This window comes from Charadrius vociferus, unplaced genomic scaffold, assembly GCF_000708025.1.
Source record: "Charadrius vociferus isolate BGI_N301 unplaced genomic scaffold, ASM70802v2 scaffold103, whole genome shotgun sequence".
In the NCBI taxonomy this organism is placed as follows: domain Eukaryota; kingdom Metazoa; phylum Chordata; class Aves; order Charadriiformes; family Charadriidae; genus Charadrius; species Charadrius vociferus.
The window spans coordinates 5952224-5958440 of NW_009648061.1; the positions used below are offsets into that span (position 1 = coordinate 5952224).

Genomic DNA, 6217 nt, shown 5'->3' on the forward strand with positions numbered 1-6217 from the left:
CAGTCCTGCTGTATAAATTAGTCCCAGGTAGTTGCTGTGGCTCTAAGATTGTCCTTGCAACCTCCAGAATGCTGCCCGTTGTCTTCCTTTTCCTTTTTCCAGAAGCAAAACTGCATGCAACCGAAATATCTTTTTTTCTACCTACCCAGCATTTTCCTGGCTACTGTATCAGGGTCCACTAAGTGGTTTACAGTCAGTTCCTTGTCTGTATATGGCCGCCTTCTGGTTCTTCACAGCATTTTTTCCCCCAGCAGCTAGGCAATAGTCCAGAAAAAGGTATGATTCCTACAATGGGACACTGAGTATTCAGAAATAACTTCCATCGTGCCACAATAATTGCATCAGGACAGGCAATATTTTTAATTTTTCTTGGCTTAAGGTAATCATTTGCGTGTTTCTGAATGAGCGACTGGAGGGAAATAAAAGATTCTTACAGGTCTTTGCCCCTTCTCTTGGGCAGTATCCTGCCTGGCTTTTAACTGACTGTTTTAACAGTGCATTTCTTGCAGGCTGCTTAGAAATCATCATACAGTCTTTTATTTTGTTATTTTCTCTTCGTAACTCATTGGTGGTAGTTTTTGCTTCTGAGTACTAGCAGAGTACTGAAAACTTGAATATGTTTCCCTTGATCTAAAGGAAATATATTAAGGGATAATTGTTATTGCACTAAACCCCTCAACTATAATTACCTGTTTTCTCTGTGAACTGACAGCTCCTCTCTAACAGTTGGGCTAAAAGCCTATCATAACTAGCATCTATTATCGTGGCACTTTAATAGACACAAAGGTGGCAACAGATTCTGGCATCTCCTCTAGAGCTTTGTAGTCATTCAAAATGATGCTGTTAAATATCCGTACATCTTACATATGTTATTGAATGCTTTTGGTCTTAAATGTAGTTTAAAACAGGAATCAAAGTTTGATTGTTTAATGATGCAGCAGTGCTCTTAAAATGCTCTAAACATGGCTTTTAGGCCATGTTTTTTCTTATCATTTTCATAAGAAAAGACAATATATTCTTGTAATGCATATGTCCAAATGGTACACCGCATACTACAAATGAAGCAGTTTTTAAGACACCCTAAGAAGGGAAATTTCAGAAGCATTTGAATGGTAGAAGTACATAGTTTTAATTAAACTCACGTACTTTGGGTCATATGCATACAGTATTACTCTCAGCAAGCTCACTCCCGAGTATAGAGTAAGCATACACCCCATTTGTGAATAGGTTGAAGCAGACAAACCCAGGTGGATAGTGATCCTCTGAGAGAGAAATGGAGTAGGAATAAGCCTATGATGTAAGCTAAGAAGGACTTCCCCACAGTTAAAATAATTGCCCCAGCCGTATTGGAAGAGTTACTTTTATAACTGACTTGAATTTGCCAAGAGGGGTGTGTCTGAGAGAGCGCTGTGTAGAGCTTTTAGTGCTGTGCTACCTTTCTGACTCCTGGAGTCACGGACTCTTAGCTATTGTTTTACTTTAGTACTCACAGGTCTAAGGAAAAGCTGTTCAGGTGGCACTGGCAGACACCTTCTTATTGGTAACACCTCATCTGCAGACAACTGGTGACAGTAGCTTTGAGAAGTGCGAACTGATCCATGCATTATGCTTTAATCTTACACTCTGTGCAAGCCCTGTCAACACCAGGTAGTAGAGTGTGTCTGTATGTGCGTGTGCACATGAATCCTGCTGTCACTGCTTGATTTGTGACTCCTTCAGGTCATTCGGCCTGCCAGCAGCAACTGTTTTGGAGAATGAGGAACAGGATCAGGAGCTACGTGGAAGCTTGAGAATGGAGAGAGATCTGCGATATGCTTAAGGATGTGCATTTCATAAGTGAGCTGTCCCATGTGACACTGAGCTTTTCTCAGGTGCCTGGGAAGCTTTCCAGATTGTGATGAGGAGGATGATACCAACAGATTTCTATGCTGTGCCTGCAGGATGTCTCTCTGCATGTGTATATGTAAATGAACAATACTGCAAATGCTGCCTCCTATCTGTACTTGGTGAAGAGCCACAAGAGTAACGTGGCTTCGTATACTTTCTCTGTAGATAATGTGAGAATAGCCCTCTCTCTGAAATATCTGGCATTCATAAAACCCATTTCAAATGCAGAAGTATTTAGGAATAGTTGGTGTACCTAAGAGCTTCCACTTTATGTTCAGATCCAGCTATTCTCTGGGCAGTTACTACACAGCTACTCCAACGTCAGTTCTCAAAACCATTTGGAGAATGGTTCCTCAAATGGTGCAATAATTCATGTACGGATTCTTCTTCAAGTGAATCAAAATCGATTCTGTGTTATTTAGAGATGAGTTATGTTACTGTGCTGCACTGGGAGCAGAGAAATGTTAATCTGATTATCCTGGACCTTAGGTGATCTAGGTGTAGGTTTAGACTAGTCTCTACAGGCAGCCTTCTCTGCCTTCATTTCATATTGTGATATAGAGATTGTTCTTCCTTTCAGTTGTCCTGATTTTTTGTCTGAATAGATTGCAAAGCAGACTTTGTTGCCATATGCTTGCGATCAAGGCACCAAAGGGCTCCTGCAAATAATGTTTAGCTACTCTGGTTTACCTCCATCAAAAGCTGAAATGCAGCTATCTCAGAGAAAAACAAATGCTTTTGTCAGCGGGCCCATCCGACTGTGTGGCATTGCTCTCAAGTGTTGAACAGCTGCTGTGTTTCAACTCAGAAATGGCTGGTGCCTGGAGAAAGTGTGCATTTTAGTTGCCTATAAAGAAAATAAGGCCTGGGAATGCTTTGGAATAGCAGCTGAATGGAAATGTAAGCTGTTATTTTCTCATTCCCTCCTGTCTATGATACGGCGCTCCAAGCCTGCCTCTGATTGTTTATCAGTGTTTATGCTAACGTGAACACACACATATTCCAGAGAGCACATGATTTTGAGGTGGAAAGCAACATACCTTCACTTTGTTTTTTAATAAATTGGCAAGCAGGTAGATGACTTGCAGGATGTGTTGCTGCTAAAATAATCTGTTGAAGCACTGACTTCAAGGATCAAATCCTTTGCTAGACAGATTTATCAGCAGCAGGAGTTAAGTGCCTGACATAAAGTTGAGTGCACTTAATGTTCCAAAACAGTAATTAACTGAATGGGAAAGGAGGAGAAAAATGGGTCATTTGCTATCAATGTTAAGCTTCATGTAATGTGAAGTTTTACTTTACTTCCCAAATTTGCTCTGAAAGTTTCTTTTTGCTGCAAAACTGGAAAAGTTAGAGAACAGTTTTTGGGCTACTTAGACAGATAGTAATTTGACATAGTGTTTTAAATTCTTATTTTTATTTCTTTAATATATCAAGTTTCAATATCTCAATTTAAAGCATACAGCTTGTTAAAATATATAAAATATTAACACAACATTAAATGACATCTGTCATTTGCATTAAAACTTGTGTTACAAAACTCAAACCAAGCTTCATCAGGCCTTCAGAGGCAACTTCTTGGAACATCAGTATGGTTTCTCTTTACGTTAACTCTCCTGGAAGATTTTTGCACTGACTCTGGAATCTCATGTTATGTTGTATAGCTGCTGGAAACGGGAATCTGTACATCCATTTTGTATGGACACCGTACAAAATTAGTGTGTACAGTTCTATAAGATTCTGGGGTAAAGAACTATTTTCCCCTAGAAGTTTGACCAGGAGTATATCCCCTAGAAGTTTGACCAGGAGTATATGCTTTCCTAATGTAAGAAATCTAACAATTCTGAGTTTACCCTGAAGCAGAATGAATACTGTTTGGTGTGGAATTTATGAATGATTGTTATTTAGGATGTTTAAATTACACTGCATTCACTTACTTAGAACCTGACACTTTGAACGACTCTTTTGGAAGTGCGCAGTTATTTTTCAGGTGACTCTAGAATTCAATCCATGCTTGCAATCATTTGTACTAGGTATGATACACGTTTTCAGTATTAGTTCAGGTTTGCTTTATGAGGGTTTGTTCAAAATAAAATATCAAGAAGTTATACATCGTATTTTGTCAGAAGTGATGCAAAATTTATATACTGATGCATATAGCCTTTCAAGTCAGGACAGACACGCTGTCACATTTATAGTCTTCTAATAGATTGAGTCTTCACTAACTCCAAGTTTTTCTGGAAGACCTAGTAACTGAAAAATCTCAGTACCACTTAATTTTTCACTTGGATATTGATGGTAATTTTCAAAGAGAGTGGAATAACAGTAGCATTAGTGGTTATATAATTAGTATCACTTACTCCTTTTCAGTGAGGTAGATGTGTGTTCTGGTTTGGCCCAGACTGGCCCCTGAGGCAAATGACAGATGGTCTTCCCCACCACTCTCTCCAAGGAGAGGGGGGAGAGAGAGAAAGAGACTTATGAGTTTAGAAGGAACTAAACTACTTTAATGAAATATTGATACTAAAATAACAAAAACTAAATAATGAAGTATACACAAAACTCTATCAAGTTCCCAGGATGACGATCAGGTCACCAGCAGGCACTGGGGAAGTCCCAGACTGGAGACAATGACAGATGGGAACTGGATGCCAGATCTGGATTCAGGAATGCAGGAGCTGGGATCAAAGGCAGATGAACAGACAGTGCTCCTCAGACGTCGGCCATTGAAGAAAGAGGGCTGACCCTTTGATCCCTCAGCTTTTATACTGAGCAAGAGGCAGGTGGGATGGAATACCCTGTTGGTCAGTTTTGGGTCACCTGTCCTGTCCGCTCCTCCCCACAGGACCCCTCTACACTTTTCTGCTTCCGACCCTCCAACGGGACAAATAACAGTTATCTGCCTGCGGGTGTTATAGCAATAAGTATAAGCAAGAGCCTCTCTGCATACCATGCCTGGGCATCAGCTATAAACATAGGTCTTATCACCCTGAGAGAGTGAACATTGTCTGCACAATGTGCTGTTAATTTCAGTTGTTAGAGAGGCCCAGCTAAGAAGCGAAGTTACTGACCAAAATTGGTTCTGTTTTACCTCAAACCAGGACATTCCACCCCCTATTCCATACCATTTGCATCGTGCTCAGATCACTATTAGTTTTTATCTATCAAATCTATACACACAGGTCACTCATTTATGATTTATCTTTATACACAAAAGTTCGTGAAGTCCCTTTAGTTCATAATTGCAGGATTTCACCTATCATAGCAATGTGCCTCTTGGGTCCCTGGTGGATAGAGGACACTATGCCTATGTTAGCCTTTACTACCACAAATATGAACGTGTGCAGAAATTCAAGTTACCTTACTGCCTTTTCTGGAATGAAAGTAGTCTTTAGGAAATGCACAAAGTATTGGAGGATTTGGTTTAGATTTTACAGACTGAAGAGCTCATTTCAATGCCTATTCCAAAGCTAAGGGAACTAGTCCAAATTAATTTGGGGAAAAAGAACTTTTGCTAAAGATGTTAGAATTGATGGGGGAAAAGTAAATCACTTTAAGGAATATTGGAAAATAGGGAAATTGTTAGCTGATAGGTGTAAAGTCTGTTATAATTTGGATTTTGGAGGGGGGGAGGAGAGGAAGGAAGGGAAGTTTGAATACATTAATACAGCCATGACTAGATGTAAAACACCTTTATCATTCAAGTGCACTCACAATGTACATATTTGCATATAACTCTGTGTCTTTTAATTTGGTCTCAATGTTACCAACTTGCTAAATAAATTGATATATCTCCTCAGTCTTCGCTGCTGAAAGTAATTGAAACCAGAAATAGAACATCATGATGAATATGACAAGGAAGGAGAGAAGGTGCTTGTGTATATATCTCACATTCACTAAAGGAAGGAAACCATTAGAATTGTAAATCTCTTGCATAATTGTGTGTATCTGAAGATTTGTCACGTGTTCAATTCTGAATTTAAAGTAGTTTAAGAGGGATTTTTACTTTATAGTATGCTATGATACAAACCACAAGATACCAGTGGTTATGCAGGTAAGTTAAGTTATAATGGAGACATGTAGGCTTCTCCACAATATACCAAATACATAATATTTGTAATTTCATTCAAATGACTTTTTTGTGGTTGTTTAGGTGATGTTGATGAAACCGGGACTGTTATTACTGGAAATGTTATGATATACATTAAAAAAAAAGAGAAAAAGTTTTGGGGTCATTTATTGAAAGAAGAATGAGCTCTTTCTTATCTTCACTGAAGCATGCTCTGCAGTGCTCCTTCGAAATGTAAGGGTTGAAGAGGATAGCAGGAAT

At 39.1% G+C, this 6217-nt stretch overlaps 1 protein-coding gene across 1 annotated transcript in view; it reads left to right on the forward strand.

Moving 5' to 3' along the window:
• The window catches only part of ABCA13 (ATP-binding cassette, sub-family A (ABC1), member 13), a 207582-nt gene that overhangs the window by 176004 nt on the left and 25361 nt on the right, over positions 1–6217 (forward strand). The gene's annotated exons all lie outside the window — the stretch shown is intronic.